General features: G+C 54.3%; 1 protein-coding gene across 1 annotated transcript in view; it reads left to right on the top strand.

The window, feature by feature from the left end:
- PLXNA2 (plexin A2) overlaps nucleotides 1–19,967 on the top strand; it is a 191,052-nt gene that overhangs the window by 1,039 nt on the left and 170,046 nt on the right. The window lies entirely within an intron of this gene.

The raw sequence follows: 19,967 nt of genomic DNA, 5'->3' as shown, positions 1-19,967 counted from the left end.
CCTGCTTGCACGCTGCGGCTTTGGGGAGCCCAGGGGTGGAGAGAAAGGGTCACCCCAAAAGCTGGAACCCGGGAAGGCCTCAGACGGCATGAACAAGACAACCCCAGGCCACTGGGGCCAGCTATCGTTTTGGGGGCGTTCACTCTAGTGCCAGAGTCCCTGGTAGCCGTCGGCCTTTCCTTCCATCAGAGGCTTGGAATAGGGATAGGGGGGCAGGGGAATGCATCAGTGGCTCCAGTTGGGGGAGATCCAGAGAAGGATTCAAAGCGCTGAGTGTGGGAGTGCTGGGGGTTGGAAGAGGGACTGGCTCCAGGTCCCAGTTTCCTTGGAATCATTTAAGATCGTCTCCTTCCCATGTGCTTCTCATTGCCCCACCCCACAAGTGATGCAGGGATCCTCAATAATAATTTGGACCCGATCTTACTCACCCTACAGGTAGTTTCTAGAAATGTCCATCAGGGTCTAAATGACCAAGGAAGTGTCCCCAGAAACTGCTGTTCTAGGATCCTGAAAAATGTCCACCTGTTTGGCATGACCCTTGCCCTGGCAATTCCCAACTCAAACACAGCTCAGCTCCATGAAGTCATGAGGGAGAGGAACTAGGGGTTAGACTTGGGACTCCAGGTCAGTTAAGGTCCAGAAGCGAGAGCTCTCAAGAGCTGGGCAATGGGAATAGGCACGAGTCTCCTTGTCCGGGAACCCCAAATTCTGAGAAGTGTGGCACCAGTGATAGCCATGCAGAGGACCTGAAAGGCAGCAGGATCTAGGGCCGGGTCTCTGTACCCCCTTGCTTTGGAGGCATCCACAGATATTTGGGAGCACCACAGATAAGATTTACAGGTGCCCAGCGTGAGGACCTGGTGGTGCCTTCCATGTGTCTGGAGCCAGTGTCGGTGTCGGGTTCGGCTCTCCCCTCCCACACAATGGCAGGCTGACCGGGCTTCTTTCCCAGACCTTGAAACTTCACTCTTCCCTCTGGGCTGGCTTTGGGTTCTGCTGCCTTCCTCTGAGCCCAGCGGAGTCCCCAGAAGAGATAGCCCTGGCAGGAGGCATTCAGCTTTTGCTCATTGAAATGCACAACTGTTGTGTGATCACCCCAGAAAGCTCTGGAGTTGCTGGCAGCCCTCTAGCCTCTGACCTCCAGGCAAGAAGAGAGAAGAATTCATTAACTTTCCCCTCTCTTCACAGAGCACCATTTGAACTAATTACCTGTCATCTCTCCGGCAACAGCCTGCAGGGTAGGGGGTTGAGGACAGAGGGTAGAAAACCTAGCAAATGGACCCAGTCTCAGACACCCTCACTGGGCTTAGTGTCAGTGGTTGGGGGAGGGTGGTCAGGAGCATCTGTTTTCCTACCCCTTTTCCCACCTGGCATCACTGCCACAGTCACTTCCAACCCACCCTGCTCCCAGAACTTGGCTTTGCCAGCAGGAGCAGGAAGAGACAGGCGCAGTCCCCCCATCTCTCGCCCTGCCTCCTGTCCCATAGCAATCCTCTTTAGGCTGATAAAGGGAAGGTGCCGCAGGCTGCCCTCTGTGCCCTTGCTGTTCCCTAACAAATTGCACCGGGATGGGGGGGCAAATTGGCTGGCAGAGCAGTTACCTGGGACTGGCATCTGGAGCCATGTGCAGGGGCGGCACTGGTGAGAAGCAGTGGGGTCTGTGAGCGCACAGGTTTTTGACTAAGATCCAGAGTCCGGCAAGAGAATGGTGGATCCCTCGTGGTCTTTCTCTTGGCGGGACAGAAGAGGCATCAGAGGTTGCAACGGGGGCCTTGAGCCCAAACTTAAACATAAAGTGTGGTGTCCAACAGGCCCAGACCATGTCATTGCAAGGCTGGTGGCTGCCCGGCCAGAGGTGGCCTGACACTTAGCCCTGTCTCCAGAAGGCCAGGGAACATTGACCCTCCCACTCTCTTGACCATCCGAAGCTGCAGATGTGGATGTAAAAGTTCACCATCTGTTCTCCAGAAGTCTGTGCTTGCAATGATGTTAGAAAGAAAGCCCTCTAAGAACAGCGACTTCTCTTGCGAGGTCCCTTTCTCGGGAACAAATACTGCTGATTATTCAGCTGATCTTTATTTCATGGGCATGGGAGAAGAGGAGACGGGAGCAGGAGGGGAAACCAGCCACATGGTTAAACGGACAAGGCAGCCGCTCCCGCTGGCAGCAGCCTGAACGCACCAGTTCAGATCCTGCAGAATATTTACAGTGCTGGAATTGTCACTGTGGCCAGCTTCATGGTTTCTGTCCTGCCGCACTCTCCATGGCAGTTTGGTGTGTGTGGGAGGTTAATTCACATCTCCAGTAACATCAGCTACCCCCCACCCCCGCAACCCACCAGCTGTCTTCCTGCATTGCCACAGCTGTCTCGGCACCCACAGACTGGGGCACAATATACTTCTGTCCCTCATGGCAAATGCAGAGGCCAGGAGCACATGCCAGCCTCCCACCTCCCTCCCCTTCTTCTGATCATAAAGAGACAGGAGCATTGTGTTGCAGTCTGTTAACTAGAAATCACTCCGGACCATCCATGGGGAACCTGGAGACGCAGGCTCGGAGGTGTTGGGTTTTACACCTACCCTGAGTGCCATGTGCCCACCAGCACCACCCGCCTCCCAGGGCAGTCTGTTATCAATTCATTAGTGGTGAATATTCCACTCTCCCCTTCACATATGCTCAGTGTAATGATGAATGGAATTATTCCCTTATAGGGGAAACAGTTTTATTTCTTTTTTTTATTTAGTTACAAAGATTTTATGCCTGATTAGAGAAAATTAGGGCTAGGTGTGTATCCACTTCTTTGCTGGACCTTTCTAGAAGTGAGACAGAATGGAACTCCCTCCTCGGGGGTCAAACAGCTGGGTTCCAGATGCCCACCCACCTGCCCACCCAGAAAGTGAGAAGGGGGTAGCTCCTCTCTCCTCCTCTTAGCCCCAGGCTGCCTGGGTTCCCTCTCCCCTGGCATCTGTGCATATGGAACCTCTTTATCTAGCTCCACACTGCTCCAGCTGGAATTCAAGGGCAGAAATAGAAGCGAGAAAGTTCTTTGTTGGGGAGTAGGGCATTCCTTCCAGGGAGGAGAGTGGGGGGAGCAGAGGCAAGAGGCTTGGATCCTAGCACCAAGAGAGTTCCCACTCCTGCGGCTGGTTAACCATTAACCTCCAGCCTGCCCTGGGTGCGTGGTCTCCTGCCTGCAGAACAGGATATCTCTGGGAAACCCAGAGAGCCAGCAGGTGTTCTCTGCTCCCTGCTTCAGCTTTTCCAGTGCCCCAGCCCAGGCCTGGTCCCTCAATGCCACCCATCCCTCTCCATCCATTTCCCCTGCACTCACCTTCAGCCCACCCTCTACCAGCTGGGCCAGTGAGTTATGGGAGTGACTCCCAGCCTGGGGAGCGGGTAGGTTGGTTGGTGGGGAGCGCTGATAGAGGGGAGCTTGCTGATTGCACTCTGAGCTCAGGTGTAGACAGCTTCCAGAGCCGGACTGTGCTGCAGGCAGTGAGGCAGGGGTTTGCCAAGCTCCCCAGCAGCCCTTGGCTTTGCAGGGCTGCTCTGGCTTTGTCTCAGGCCTTCTGGGGCCAGGTTATTCGCTCCTAGACCTTACCCAAACCTCCAGAGCTAGGCAGACTCTGGGAACCTCAGAGTGAACCAGCAGGTGGATCCCAGATGCAGCTAGGGATGCAACAGCCTGCGCAGCCATGGACAGGCAGAAGTCAAGATGCAGACTGCAGAGCGTGGGATAAACAGACAGTGGCAGGAAGACAGAGGGAGGGAAAGTAAAGGCAGGCAGGCCTAGGAGCCCAGCGACCACGTGGAGAGTAAGCAGGAGAGCTGGGCTTGGAAAGGCTCTGTGAAGTCTCCAGGGGGCCCAGGGGCCCCCTAGGCTTCGCCTGGAAGCCGCAGTAATAGCTGGTTCTCTCCACTAGAGGGGACTCTTGAAAACCAGGCTTTGGCAGAAACAGTTGCTTTTAGGCATTTTTATCATTTTTTTTTTCCGAGAGGGGAAAAAATAGACAAGATATATTAGAAACTGCCAGCTGTCACTCTCCAGAGATCGCAAGCGATGGTGGCCTATTGCCGGGTGTTGGAGGTAACCTCTGCGCCCCCGTCTGCTCGCCTGGGGCTGGGAAGGCGCCTGAGTTGGGTTGCTAGCAGCTCCGGGGAGGCCTGCCCGGGCAGGACAGGGCCGAGGGGCGGGATGGACGCGCTCTCAGCCGGCAGCCCAGTCCGCTGGCTGCGCCCCGATGGGCTCAGGCCCTTCTTTATCAGCTGTGGAGGTTTTTGGCCCATCCCCAAGGCGCCTTCCCAGGCCGCCTCACATTCCGATTCTCTAAAGGCGGATTTTCCAGGCGCTCTCAGGTGGTGGCAAAACTGTTCCCAAGGAGACTTTTTGTCAGAGGAGCTTTGAGGGACTGGACACGTGTCAGCGTTGTATCACTGGTTTAATCTCTGTCTTGGTACTCTCCGTGGGAGCCTTTCTCTGAATTATAATTCCCCTTTTCATTTCAGCAGAGGACAATATTGAGAGAGAGAGCGCGAGCGAGCCTGAGTCCAGAGGCCCGTCTCCTCCAAGCAGATAATCGCTGTTAGATGGAGGGGTAGAACGGTGGGAAGATGTGGAAGTTTGGACGTGGGCACAAGGCCAGACCATGCCAGCCCCCAGGGCTCAAGCTCCATTTCCCTTTGGCTCCAATTTACCTGGGGTCATCGGTGCAGGGCAGGGAGGACAGAGAAAAGAAGGAAGAAAACAAGATAAATGTATCATATTATGAAAGTTTAATCCTTGGCTAAAACTGCTTTCAGGGTGAGAGATAAAAGCAGTGGAGTTGCCTTTGTAAGAGTTCAACTTGGAAGGAAGAGGAGGGGGGAGTTCAGAGCGAGGAGCTGGTGAATGCTTCGGTCTCTTCTCTGATCCCGTACACACACGCCTGCATGTACATATGTGCACAGAAGCATGCAAACACACGTGTGCACACACTGCATGCACATATAGATGTGCACACACCGATACAGGCCCATGCTCTCTCTCTCACACACACACTTCTTTCAAGTGCATCTCAAACACCCTTTGATCGTGACACCCAGGCTCTCTCTTTTTACAATGTGAAGCCCCCTCTCACCCTCTCTCCACCTTGGCTCCTTGTGTGGGGATGAAAGCAGTGAAGGCAGGATGAGGGGACCTGCCGAGGGAACCCCCTCCCAACGCTCTGTCTGTTACGGTGCTTGCTGCCTGCTCTGAGCCACAGAGCAGGACACAGCGGGCAAGAGCTGAGCTCCATTGAGGTTTAGGCAAGCCATGATGTTTGCAGTGTTCTCCTAGCACTGGATGAGAAAGAAACAAGGACCTCACCATGCATGTGATGGAGGGAGTGGGGGCGCAGGACGCAATATCCCCAGGTCAGAGGGGGCCTGGAGTTAACAAGGGGCCCAAGGAAGTGAGGGTGGGAAGAGCTTTTCAAAGCTTCTCCCCCAGGCCATGGGCAGAGACGTGGGTGCCTGAGAGCATCACAGCTCCCCCAAGAGTAACTGCCTGGCACCCTCCCTTGCCCAGTCTCTCCTGTACCACCTCCACCCAAGTGTCCCTGGCACTGCTTTGTGGACTTGGGAACTGGCGACACCGGGCATTGCTGCCCTATTAGTCAACATCCTAGCGCCAGCTCCCCGGGGATTCCCGCCCTGTACTCGGTGTAAATTGCATCCCCTTCCGGTGCTTCTGGAACCGGCCATGTGGTTCATCAGGTTGTTACTCATCCTGTTCACAACCAACAGAAGTATCCCAAATCCTGCTGTGACACACCCGCTCTTATCTGATTGAACTCCTTAAATTGCAAGTGCTGGGAGGGGAAAATCACACCCTGGCCCAGCAGAGGAGGCCACCCCGTGGGCCACCTGGTCCACTGCTTGCTACCTAAAAAAGGGTCTACTTTGGGTTTGCATCTCTGTCCGGAAGAGAAGCTGAGGAGCACTGCCCGGGGTGGGGGTTGGGGTGCCGAAGCAGCCAAGTCTCAACTGGACAGCCTTCTCTAGCCCTGCAAGGGAACACTCTTCCTGTGTCCTGCCATCTCCAGGGCCTGGCAGCAGCAGTGCGCAGGTGTGCAAGGGACCTGACCCCCACACCAGGGTGCACAGAGCCAGGGAGCTCACCCGGTCATCAAGAGGCCCGAGGAAACTTCAAGACTGTACTTTCCAGAATTAGGTGGTCATATTTCTATTTAAGTGGTATGTAACCACATGCCTCTGTTTCTGGTGAGAAGGAGTTTGCACACACAGCCACATGCACACATGCACATACACACACACACACCATAAGAAGTTCCATCTATCAGATTCTGTGCCCTGTGTCTGGCACCTTCCCTACCTCCAGGGACTATTCCTGCTGTGGGGGAGGTGGGAAGGGGCAGAGCTGTAGATAAGGAACTGCAACCTCCCCCTGTAGGTCCCCCTCCCCCACCCTGCAGCAGCTAGCTCACTCCCAGAATTCTGGGGGAGGGGGTCCCCAAGCATCAGGGAAATCCACCATTTCCAACTGCTGTGTGACTCTGAGCCAACTGATCAACTTGTCTGAGCACTTGACCAGACTCAGGGTTCCTCCGTTTAAGATGGAAAGGCAGGGCTTCATACCAAAGCAGAGGCAGGAGGACCAGGGCCAGGCATGTGGTAAGAAGGGATATGGCCGCTTTGAAGTTGTTTCCTGCTTCATAAAAGCCAGAGACCTCAGCTGGGCTGGGTAAATATTGCGTTGGCCTCTGACCTCCCACCTCCCCGGGCTGTTCCACACACCCCACTCCCCAGCTTTCCACCTTTCCCTCCCAAGGAACCTGAGGCAGAAGAGCCTATTTTCTGGGCATCCCGAAGGACAGGACTCTTAGGTGGAGCCAGGACCAGGGCTAGCTAGGCAGGAAGACCCGTGCCCCTTCCCTGGCCTGAGGCCACCAGGTCTCTACTAGTCAAGTGGGTGGCACCATTTACCAGGAGCAAGGCCCTCTGAGTCATCCAGTCCCTTGATGAGATGACAGGCCCCCTCCGTCACCTCCCGCCACTGCTGTCTCCCTCCAGGATAGGAGGTCAGGCTGACTCCTGCTGAGGTTGATCAGGAAATGAGCAGAATCCCAGTGTGGGCCTCAGGCTGTCACGGCTTCAGCTTCCTGGGCCCAGGACTGATGGGAACCGCGTGTGGCGCTGCTAGGCTGCACCTGCCACCCGGTGCACTGCTCAGAGGAACAAGAACAGATGGTCAGGAAGGGCCGGGGTGTTAAAGACCAGGGCCCAGCAGTCAGGAACAAAGGGCTTCCCTTCACACTTGCAGCTCTGCCCACTTCCCGAAAGATTTCTCACCTGTTGGCCCCTGCCTGCCCCTACCCCACCCACTCCCAGCATAGGAGAGAGGGACAGGAGGGAGCCACAAGACACCCCTTACCCCTCCACCCAGTTGAACTGGCTCCTGCTTCTGAGCCAGCACCTCAATTCCCCCATCTGTCCAATGGGAATGAATGTTTGCCCTGGTTGCTCAAGCAGCTTTCTTTCTGGAACCAAGCCTAGAGAGATGGGGTTGGGGGCATTAGAAAAGGGACAATTGCTGTAAAGCAATGGGAAGTGATTCAAAAGTTGGAGCACGGGTGAAAACCAAGCTAGGACTATTCTCTCTCTCTCTCTCTCTCTGATCATTTTGGCATTTTCTGAGAAAAGTAAGATTTTCTTTCTAGAACATGTACATGTGAAGGTAGAAAGGTCTGGAAGCTCAGTGGAGACAGGATGGGAAAGGCCCTGGTGACCTTGGCCCTGGGACCACAGGCAGGGTTCCTGGTTAGTGTTTAACCAGGCAGGCTGGAGTTTGAATTCTGGATTTGCCAGATTTGGGCTTTTGGTGCCTTCGGCTTTGGAGAGCAGAGATGAGCCATGGTCTCATACCATTGCAAAACTGCTAAGTTGGTGTTGCTCTGGAGGTCAACCAGCCCTGGTTAGGGAAGCGGCTGATATCCTTGGGGCTCCAAGGCTCCCAGGGCCCCTCAGGGAGAGCTTGCAGAGCAGGGGCATGGCCAGAGCAGAGGCAGTGTGGAGAGTCTTCATAAGAGCCCAGGATAGGTCTCAGGGCTCAGCGTTTGCTTTGTGTGACGTGTCAGGATGTCCGAGGACAAGCCTCTGCTGTTGTCTTATCTGGGATCAGAAGGCTCTGCCATGACCCTCCAGCTGGAGCCAGGGGGCCTGGCCCCTTGCTGCAAGTGCAAAACATAAGGAGGGGGCTGGGAGAAGGGAGCCCACTGTCCAGGGACTTGCTGGGGAAAGCACTGTTTTAAAAAAATTGAGTTACAAAAGAAGTGGTTGCTCCCCATAGAATGCCTGTGAGTGGTTCCTGAGTGTTTGATAGCTGGTTTCACCCAGGCCCAAATAATAGCCGTGAAACCCAAGTTCAAGCTAGGGAAGTAGATTGCCTTGGGTTCCACAACAAGGCACTCTTCCCTGCTCTGCAATTGCTATGAGGCTAGCTTGGATGAGCCCAATCCAGCCACTCTGCTCGCTAGCCTGCTCAGCCACCTTCTGTAGCCAGCCTCTGGCTATGTGTGTGCTCTGCAGGCCCCTTACCCCCACCATGGCTCTATTCCTGACCTCTCATCTTCCCTGCCCAACTGCAGACCCTCAGCTCATACCCCCATCCCTCCATGGTGCTGGGCAGTGTGTGGTGTGGCAAGCCTTCTCCCCCCATCTTCCAAATAGCTGCGAGCAGCTTTCCTCCATCCACAGCAAGCTTTGCTATTTGCACAGTCAATGGCTCTGGCAAGGCCTGGCCATCCCTCCCTCCCCAAGAGGCACTGTGGCCGCTGTTTGTGTTTCGGTCTCTATAGACTCGGCATTCACAACTTGAAGAGGCTGAGACAATGACTCCAGCAGCTGCCTGCAGACTGTGCTGGCTGCAAGGCGCACATAGCTCCTGACTCTCAGGAAACTGCGTATAGCCAGAGGCAGGGAGAGCTGGGCAGCCGGGGTCCCTGCACCGTGCACCTGTCCCCTTTCCCAGGCAGCTGTGGCTGCCCCCTGAGGGAAAGAGAGGGGGGAGCCTGGTCCAGGCCATCTGACTGGTTTCTGAGGCATTTGCCTCCAGGATTGTGGGCCGAGCTTGCCACTGACTATGCGGTCCCTGGAGGGAAAGGAGTAGCAGCCGCTTTCTGGCTGGTGGACCAGAAGGGGCGGAGAAGAACCTTTGCCCAGGTAGAGAACAGGGAACTGCTTTCCCAGGAGCACATCCAGTTAGGAGAAAGTTAAGCACAAGGAGTTTAACATTGACACCGCCCAGTTTAATTCAACTAAGCAAAGAGCACCTGTTGCATGCTGGGAAGGTGGAGAGGGTGCAGGCCTCTGTCCAGTTTCTTGACAAGCCTACTGTGTGTGTGGCAAGGGAGATGGGCAGTGCACACCTGGCCTGGTCACAACAATCCCAGGCAGGCAGCCAGCAGACCCAGGCAGGAAGGGGCCATCAGGGAAGGAATGAGCTGCATGCCATCTGGGGGTCTGGGGGGGCTGGTTGCAGAAGCTGGAAGTGTTTTTCCCCCAGGAGTAGAAAGGTGTAACTATGAGATGGCAGCTGAGACCACCACCCACATCCAGGGGTCCAAGTGTGAATCCCTTTGCTTGTAAACTCCTGGAAGATAAGGCTGTGGTGAAAAGTAGAGTTGAGCTGAGCCCCAGATGGTCTGTAGCCCCTGGCCTTAATTCCAGAGGAAGTGGAGTTGATTCTCACACTTGCGCCACCAGGGCTGGTCTCAGAGCAGGGTGCCAGGAAGGCTAGCCTGGGATTAGCCCTGGTCTCCCCTGGAGCCTGAATTCTCCTAATCATGTTAAAATTAGCACTTCTGCTACAAGCACGGCCAGATCCCTCGAAGGGAGGTTTGGTCAGTTCTCTGCTCGCACAGCTCGAACTTCTAATCATTGTCATAAACAGGATGGAAGCAGCTGCTCACTCCAGTCTATTATCAGCTTGGTTGGAGACAGAGAAATTTAAATGACAGTAAGATGCTTAGCAAAGAAAGGAAAGTCAGTGTTAAAAATAAAGAAAACAAGACAGCTTGTTTCATCGAAATAGAAGGGTTATTAAACAGCCCTGAATTAATCAGCGATCTGCCACGCCTGGGGATTGAAGAGCAGCCAGGCCAGGGCTGAGAGGTGGGAGAAGAGGGGCAGGGGTGGGCAGAGGAAGCAGGTCAGGTAGGAGACTCACCCCTTCTCCCAGGCTGGCCGCAGACTGTGGCAATGCTGCACTGGCCTTGGGGAGCAGCTGGCAGCTGGCTTTCTGCTGCTCCCGCAGCACCCACCAGACAAGGGCAGTTTGGGGAGGGGGGCTTTGGCATGCCAGCATCCTTCCCTGCAGACTGGAGCTTCTGGACCACTGCCATCTGCCACCACCTATGCCAACCCCCAAGGTCCCTCCCCTCCTGCCTTCCCACCAGCCCATCCTGGCTTCCAGCCCAGCTGCTTCTAGCCCCCAGGTCTTTCCCTTCAACTTTCACAGGGGTTCCCCAGACCCACAACTCAGTTCGCTGCTCCCTTATCCCCAGTCCAGTCACCCTCAAGTGGGAGCAGCAAATGCCCGAGCATGGCCAGAGTGTCACTTTTGGCAGACACAGTGACTTCAGTAGACCCTCTCTCCTCGGAGCTCTTGGGGGTGGGGAGGGGGAGGGGAGGGGGAGGGGAGGTGGCATCTGTGACTCAAAGCAGCAGAGAAGCAGGGTGACCTGGAACCCCAGAAGCCCTGGTCCAGGTGCCATCTCCATATCTGGGACCTTAGCTACCTACCGTGGAATCACGAATCCATCTACATCTTTCAACTGTAAAATGGAAAGCATGATGCAGCTCTTGACCTCACGGGGCTGCCTCAGGGGTTCTTGATGGCGTTGTGTCAGTAAGGTTCTTGGGAATCTTTCAAATCTCTGCAAAGGAGCTAGTTGGTGTGTCATGGGGTGAGGCACACACCACAGGCAAGGTGTTCCAGAGGGGCTGGGAGGGGCCTGGGGCCGGAGGGGGATGGGGAGCAGAGCTGCCCACATCTGGCCAGGCTTGAGCACATGCGTGCACAGGCGGGTCCCTCTGTGTTGGATCCTTTGCTGTAACAGCATTTGTGCCGCTCTCTGACCCCGGCATTCTTTCTCCCCAGCCTCCCCGGATTGCCCCTGGCTGTTTACCCTTCTCCAGGCTCCTCACTCACACCCCATTCATCATGGAGTGGAGTTCTTTTCATCTCCACCCCAGCCGGCCTGTAGGCTCCCCCCCACCTCACCCACCACCCCAGGCCCCACCTGCTTCCTTCAGCACATTCTTCCCCTCTCAGACCCTCTGATAATTGTGCCCTTCACTTTCCCTCCCAGGAGCCCCACGGGATGCCTGATGGCTGCCCGAAGCTGAAAGGGTCTCTGTGCCTGTCTCCTGACAAGGGAACGCAGGACAGCACTGGGGGCTTTCATGTCCTCCAGGTCAGCCGAGTGCCTGGCCTGAGCCCTGAGTCCCTTAGTTGTGTACAGGGTGCTGGTACCCAGCTGTGTGGCCTGGTCCCTGCTGGGCACGTGTGAGTGTGAACCTGCCTGTTACGCCAGAGATGCTCACTGCATGACAACCCCGGATCTGCTCTTTAAGAGACAAAAAAGGAAAAGAATAGAGACTGAAAGTGGGAAGGTACTGGGGTTGGATACCGCCTGCCTGGGATGCCTCCTTGTGAGAAAGAAGTAGAGTTTTGCATTCCCAGCCTGGTTGTCAGTTTCAAAAAGCCCCAGAGACAAGGAGAGGCAGAATAGATGAGGGAGGAAGAAGGATGCTTTCTGTACCTGGGACAGATGCTCTGTGGGGAAAGCTGGAAGAATGTGGAAGCCGGATTCAGGAATGGATACCAGCATCCTCTCCTCCCCTTGGCTCCGGCTCTGCTCCCCTGCCCTTTCCTGCCACAGGTGTCTGCGTGCTTCAGCAGGAGCAGCTCAAGTGGCCTGGTGGAGGGGGTGGGAGGGTGACCCGGACAGCATGAGGCCACCAAGGTGACCAGTGGAAGTGGCTGCTGGGACCCTCAGGTCTGCGAGGGAGAGAAGGTGGGACCTGCAGCACCAGGTTCCTTCCAGGAATGCTGGATCTTGGTCAGCACATGGTGCCCTGCACAGTAACCGCTCCCGTTAAGTTTGTCACCATCCTTCCGGTCAGTTGTGGCTGCCAAGGAGATGACGCCCTTGTGCAGTGTTTTTTCTAAAAACAGAAACATGAGTTATTGGTGTTTATGCTGAGCTGTGGCGTTTACAAAACAACTTCACATCCATTGTCTCCTGGATTCCCACCACATCCCTGGTGGGCTTATCATTTCACAGCTGAGGAAAGCAGGGCTCCAAGGAAATCCACTAACAGGTTCAAGTTCACCACACTGGTAAGTGGTGGGAGGAGATTAGAGCCCAAGTCTATGTAGCCCAAGGTCTTTCTTTTGCACCTGTTGCCAGGAGCAGTTTCCCCAGACTGACTGGGACCCCCTTGTTGAAGAGCCCTGTTCTGACTTCTTCCCCACCTGCCCTGTTCTAGAACCCTTAAGGCTTCTTTTCTGATCTGCTGTGACCCTGGAGTGCTCTGGCTCAAACTTTACCTGAACAAGTGCATTCTCCAGCGACACAGTGGAAAATTTCCCATTCTGTTCCATCTCTGCCCACCCCCTGCCCCTGCCATTCATGGAGTCAGTGACATTTGCTCTCTACCCAGTGAGTGCAAGATGAGCAATTGCCAGCATCCTTTCCAAGGGACTCACGACCTTCACGAGACTACTGATGTCAAATCTCTGAGCCGTGCTAGCTCAAGGCTGATGTCTTAGGGCAGACTGGCAGGTGTATTGCCTGCTAAGAAAGTCGGTGAGCACCCTGTCTTCCCTTCCTGCTGTTCCATGCAATTCAGCCTGAGCACATTATGAGTACAAGTCACCGAGTTAGCCCTGCCAGGAGTGCTGGGAAGTACAAGGTGTTCCTGCTGCCTTCGAGAGCCTCCGATTCTATGCAGCCCCAACAAAAGGGCTCTAACACATCAGTGCTTAGGAGCAGGTGTCCTGGAGGCCTAGCGAGGCTTTCAAGGAAAGGTAGGGCTTGGAGAGACCAAGAAGAGAGCAGACAGACATTTCAGGGAGAGGGACCACCAAGATGGAACAGAGCAGGGTGGGTTTGGCACCCCCAGTGTGCGGGGGTATGGAGTTACTCTGGGAGAGGTATGCTGTGAGAATGGAAACAGAGGGACAAAAAGCCAGCTTGGGAAGAACTTGAACTTGGATACTTAGCAGCCTCCATCTGTCTGGGCAAAGATCCATAGGAGGAGTTTCATAGGTGATATCAAACTTTGTTCGTGTGCTTGACAAAATGAGACATGCGGGCAGAGTCAGACAGTAGTGCTAGGCGCCCCTTATAAGATACCAAGGGCTGAATCTTGACTGCCCATGACCTGCGCCAGGGTCTATGTCAGGAAAAGGCCTACCTGGGAACCCAGCGAGTAACAGGCATCATTTTAGGGGAAGCAGTGTCGGGATTCTAGGGGAAGAGGCCCACCCTTTTGAACTTTATGAAAGCTTAATGTCTGGAAACAGTGTTAGCAATGCACCCCCATTTGACACCAACAATGGTGGCTGAAGTCTCCGGATGGGGATACCCCTTGTCTCTAGAACAACTCAGGAGCTGATGTGTGGGGCCATGGAGGGCAGAAGGGAAAGAGGGTCTGGGATCTGCTGGGAGCTGCTCAAGTCCTCCTTCAAGAGGATGCCGTGGGCAGCTTCAGGGAGAAAGCGAATGGGGACGCAGGGTCAGCAGGGAGACTGAGCGTTGAGGGCACGCCGGGTGCTCTGTTTGGGATTTCTGCTCAGAGCTCCTTTGTTTCTGGCTTTGCCTTCCACGAGTGTGACTTGGAGCTGTGTCATTATTCTCTGAAAACATTATATTTAATGGCAGCATAATATGCCATTATGTGGAGCGACTTGTGATTTCTTTAACCATTTGGTTGGGTGCTTTCTAACCCTGCTCTCAGGCCCTATGTTTACCTCACTGTCCCCGGCTGTCCCTCGGTAAGGAGAGGGTGACAAGGCTAAAGACCCAATCCAGGCTCTTGGGAAAGGTCGTTTGGAATGGCTAGCACATCTCTTGCCACCTGGAGACTCCACCTGGGCACGGATAAGCCCAACTCCTGCCAGGGCACCCCCATTCACCCCGTATCTTCCCCCGCCAGCCATTCTCCATCACCCAAATAAAGGATCGGGGCAGAAGAGGTGTAAGTGAAGCTGCGGAACCTGGAGTCATGATCTTTAAAATAAAGTATTCGCCATGTCTGCCTGAACATTCTGGCAAGTTGTCCCAGACTGGTGATGGGAGGGTTGAACTGAACAAATGGAGGCAGAGGAAGAACAGGGAGAAGCAGGGGCTCAGGGACCGCTTCCTGGCTGGACGACGGTGCTCTGTACCCCAAGGGCTCAGTGTATTCACCTGTGCAGTGGGTCTGCTCACATCCACCTGGCCACAAGTTTCCAGAGCTTCTTGCACTGTTGAACTCCTAACATGGCTTTCACCTTGGCCAAGCCCTAGGCCACTTGCATCCCTTTGCCTGCCTTTGGAAGGAGCCTATGAGTTCATTTCCCCGTCCTTTCTGCCCACGGTGCTGCTGGGATGGCAGCAGGACCATGGCAGTAGTTAAGCAGGCTGCTGTTCGGAGGCAGGGGAGCTGTGGGGACTCCTTTCTCAGATCCCCTGCTTGAGGTCACCTCCTCACCTGGGCCAGCTTGCCTTGGCCTCAGGGCTCTGCTGACTCACAGAAATTCCTTCTGACAGGGGATAGGTGGCCCTGGCAAGGCGCTGCTCTTCACCCGGCCTTCCCCAAAGGGGGTTGAAGAGGGCAGAGTGGCAGGAAGGCTAGGGGCCGGGGTGGGGTGGGGTAGGGTGCACAGCATGCAGCAGCTGCTTGAAATTGATGGCTCCTGCAGCTTGGTTTGTACTGTGTGGCTCTCAGCTCTGCCTGGGGTCGACCTTTAGATAATAAAGGGAATTCTGGGAGATTCCTGACAGGCCCATGACATATGGGGTGGGGCTACAGGGTCACACGGTGTATCTGCCTGCTCCTGGCCCCAGGGTAATGAATCTTGTTTTGACTTTGCAAAGCCAGTGCTCCAGGGAGGAGTGGAGCTGCCCCCACTCGCCACCCCCCACCTCTTCACCAGGCAGCCCCTGGAGCTCTTCATCATGGTGGGCCAACTGCAAACTTCACATTTTGTGCAAGGCAGCCTACACACACTGCATGCTTTACAAAGGCCCTGGGAGACCTAGGAAAGTTTCCAGGGCTTGATCTGAGCCCACTAGGAGATCTGGGAAGGAGAAGAGGGAGAAACAGCAGAAGGCACTCCCAGCCAGGGAAGGCAGTGGTTCCAAGATGGGAGCACAGGGCCAGAGCAGGAGCTGGGATGGGGAGCAAGGAAAGCCTCTCGCTGGGAGTCGGGAATATCCCATCGGAACTGAGAGGCCAGCAGCTGACATATTCACTCTCTGAGGCAGGGGAAGCCAGAAAGTTCAGGAACTGCTGGGCAGGGAAAGCAGGCAGTGGCAGATTCCTCCACATCTTGAAGTGACCACAGGAAAACTTGTTGCCTCCCAGGGCTCACACTGAAATGTGGTCATCTGGGATTTCTGAGTTTCCCAGCACTGGTATGGCTCACGCCCACCCATCTCAGTGCACACATCACTCTTCCTGAGCCACAAAGTTAGGGGTCAGCACTTTTGGGTGCCGCCTTGGCTTGACTTGTTGGGACTGTTGTCACACAGTGTCACAGATGAGTGGCATCAACAACAGACTTGACCTTGTTGCCTTCTAAAGGCTGGGACATCCCAGATCCCAGTGCCAGTGGGGTGTGAGGGCAGGGAATGGGCCAGGCCTCACTCCTGGGCTTGTCCATGGCTGTCTTTCCCCAAAGGGCAGTTACATCCTGATAGCTCAGTGGGTGCCTGCCTGTGGGCTCCATGTCCCAGGGCGTCAACATGGGACTGTTGGAAGGACTCATTTCTACCCCGCCATCTGCCATCCTGCCTCTCTTACCATGCCTCTGTCCATCATGGGAGAGGCAGAGTGCCCGCCACTGTCACACGAGCAGTGAGGGACATCCAGAAGTCTTTGCCAGAGTCTGAGAGCTCTACTCCACTCCGGACCTCACTGTTGACCCCATGCCACAAGGATTCCTCTCTCGTGCCTCCCAGGGACAGGTAGGAGCCTCCTCCCACGTGCTTCTGTTACTCCTGGGTCGTTGGTGATGAGCTTGTCGGGAACAGAAGCTGTGTGTGTGAAGACAGGCGGTAGCTTCTGGTGAGCCAGGTGACTGGGTAGAGATTGTCACCCAGGGCTGTCCTGACATGGGTGCATATCACCTCTTCAGGGAGGGATGCGGCGGGGGAGTGGCGCATGTGGGCAGAGACCCCTGTCCCTGTTACATATTCTGGCTTCCTCCTTCCCTCTCGGGGGTGAGGGATCGCCACTTAGCTTTGCCTAGCAGCACGGTGTCTAGGGTAAAAGTGACATTCGATTAATGAAGCAAGCACAGCTGGTAGAGCAGTGACATCTAAATTGTTCCTTTGGTCCCGTTATTTTCCATTGGAAATTCTCTCTCTCTCCCCCTCCCCCCCCCCGCCCGCTCTCTCCGCCCCCCTCTCCCTCTCCCCTTTACATCGCGTGCATAAAATACGCTAATAACAATCTTGGTGTCTGTGTGTGAGTGACAGCTGAAATAAGAAAAAGACTAATCGTGCCTCCTGCAGCCCTGTCACATGGAGATTAAATGAGTCCCCCTACCCACCCCTCCCTGCAACCCACAGCCTCTCCCCTCCTCTCTCTCTCTCCTTCTCTCTCTTTTCTCCCTCTCTCTCTCTCTCTTTCCTCCCCTCCCCCCCCCGTTCTTTTCTCAATGAGCACCATGGGCATTTGAATAATAATATTATAGACACCATCAGTGTGACAGTGGGGAAAAAATCAGCTGAAACCCATGATTATTCCTTCAATCTAATAATTATTTAAATACCAGATAACTCCTTTCACTCTAATTGAGGCTTTTCAGCTGCTGGCATTGCCCAGGCCTTCGTGCTTGCCCTCTCGCTCACCTTGTGCTCCCCAATGTGCCAGGACCACGTCGGAGGCCAGCGTGAAACAGCACGGCACTCAGGCTGTTCGCGGGCAAGAGCGCAAGGGACCCGCAGCCGGGCGGCAGCATCTCTTGTCCAGAGGGTGTCTTCCTGCTGACCTGTGATTCATAGACCTCTTGCACCAAAGCAGGCTTCAGAGGTCATGGGGACCATCCTCCTCCCCTGAGTAAGCTTCCTCCCAGACACCGATTAGGAAGACTCAGAGTCACCAAAGTCCACAGCTCCACGGCCAGCTGCCTCGAGGTTGCTCTCTCGAGAGGGGCTGTTCTGCTGCAAGTCTAGCTCCAGTCCCTTGTGCTGCAGCTGAGACTCTTTGGGAAGGAGGTGCTTTCTGTGCTTCTGTAAAACTTCACCTATCTATGGGGTGGGAACCCCACCACCAGGTCGGGGGGTGACGCTGCCTGGGCCTCTCAGAAGGGAGCCTTTGTGGTGTCATCTGCCTTGTTCCTTCTGCCCATCAGTTCTGAGCCTCCCTGGATCCTCCCGCAGCAGCTCCTCCCTCCCCAGGGCCTGCACCACACTCACTTCTGCCCATCACAGGGCCACCATCCACATCCTGAAGGGAAAGTATCACCAACTCTCAGGACCCTCTCGCCTCTGACGGAGGGAGTGCTGGACTTTTCTGTCACCAGACCTGAGTTCTGGCCCTGACTCATTCGGGGTCACCTTGAGCAATGCGCTTCCTTTTCTTTGGGCTTTGGCTTCCCCGACTTTAAAAAAATAAAATAATCATTGTGCATTGTAGTGATCATATCGTCTCCTTCAGCATCCACCCAGAATATCTGCTTTCAAGGTTGACCACTGGGTGGGGTCGGACTCTCCTGCACCTCAGAGAAGGAGGTCGGAGGAATCCCAGGAGAAGCTGCTCCTCCTTCTCCGACATCACAAGCTTTTGTGCTTTGCTCCCGCGTGCCTGGCTCCTAGGGTCTCTGGCTTGGGAGCTGCCTCCCGTGCGAGGATGGTATTAAACACCATCCACTGTGGCTATCATGATGCCCACCAATACCAGGATAGTGGTGGAGGTGAAGTGGGAGCTGGCGACAGTGGTGATAGGAATGGAGAGGGTAGTGATGGTGGAGTTAGATGGGTCCAAGAAATTTATGAATATGGACTTGGCATCCATTTGTCAAAGTCAGATTCGTGTCTGACTACTGCCTCACCCCTCACCTAGCTGCTTCTGCAGCAACGGAACCCGCAGAAAAGTGCTGAAGCGTGTGCACTCACCTCTTCTGAAGAACAGCGGGAGGAGAGAGTCCTTCTCTGAGCTCCACTGGAAATGCCTGATTGGCACTTGCTCCCTGCTTTGTCACTGAAGCCTGCAGCAGCTGCTTGGGAAGACATCATATACCTTCCTTGGTTGTCACCGACACCTGCTCCCGATGCCTGATCCGGGAGATGATGTTAGTGGTTCTTCCCAATAAGATATTTAGTGACACTTGCTGCCCAAAGAGGCAAGCGTGGCCTCTCTTTGGCATTAGGACTGCTCCAGGTGAGATGACCCTGAGGGAGCTCTACTGCTGAGCCCAGAGTCCCAGACAGACAAGCCCTGGTGTGAGAATCAGCATGGGGAAGATGGAAACGGGTGTGGTGATAAAGACCAGCAAGGCTTTGGCTTTGGAGAAGGCATGTAACAGGTAACTTCATGAGTTAGAAGAGGTGTGATACAAAGAAGTGACAGAGTATAGCTCCTTCAAGCTGAAGTGAGCTGCAACTCTTGTATCTCTGGAAGCGATGCTATCTCTTTGACTGTCAGCTTGCTGGGTCGGTCTTCCCAGAATGCAACAGATGCACGCAGAACCAGGCTCACATTTCTCGCCATTTGTATCTCCGATTGGGGTGCCATCCTCTTCCTTGTAAAAAGAGGTGGAGGGCAGGAAAGAGCGCTCTTTCCAGCCGTGGGGAGGGACCGCTCTCATTTCTGCACTTTCCACTGTGCGTAGAACAGACGTCTCCCATTCTTACTTGGAGGAACCATTTTTGTTCCTTTTCATGCTTATCATTGGCAGGCAACGCTCTGACCCACTCATGAGCTCTGTTTGGGGCAGACCACACTTGTGTGTGAACATGTATTATTCCCTCACAAAACATACATTATTTTCCTATTTGCACACTATGCTTACCTGTCTTAGTATTTCTAGCCCTGTGACAAGCACAGACTTGGATTGGAAAACTATATAATCACTACCAACAAAGGAAGAGGCATCATGGAAAAGCAAAAATCTGAGACCAGCATTAAGAGACAATTGTGTAGCAGAAAAGCAAAATATCTGAAGTCATACATGCGCTCACTGACTTCTATCAAAGATGGGAATTCACTTTATATATGTGTGTGTGCAAAAAAGATGTGTTTGTTTATTGGAAAAATAGAGTGATCGAGGAAGAGACAGAGTTCTCCATTTGCCGGTTCATGCCCCTCCCCAGATGGTCTCAATGACCAAGCCAGAGCCAGAAATGTGGGTGCAGGGGCACAAGCACTTAGGCCACCTGCGTGTTAGCAGGAAGCTGGATCAGAAGCGGAACAGCCAGTACCCATATGGAATACTGGCATTACACACCTGCTGTACCATGTTGCTAGTCCTGGAAAATTCACCCTCAGATCATGGGAGAAATACCAAATTCCTCCAGATATGGAGGTCTTCCAAAGATTCAGAGAAAAAAAAATGTATTTTGAAAAGACAATACGTACTCTTAAAGGTGAATGCATCTTGAACTCTGCAAATGACCCAGGTGCTATTCTAAGCTTTTCATTTGTATCAACTAATGTCATCGGCATCATCTTTTGAAACTCGTGTTACTATGACACTCATTTCCAATAGG

The sequence above is a fragment of the Ochotona princeps genome, chromosome 10, assembly GCF_030435755.1.
Source record: "Ochotona princeps isolate mOchPri1 chromosome 10, mOchPri1.hap1, whole genome shotgun sequence".
NCBI lineage: Eukaryota > Metazoa > Chordata > Mammalia > Lagomorpha > Ochotonidae > Ochotona > Ochotona princeps.
The sequence above is the reverse complement of the archived record's forward strand: the minus strand, read 5'-3'. Positions and strand labels throughout refer to the sequence as shown.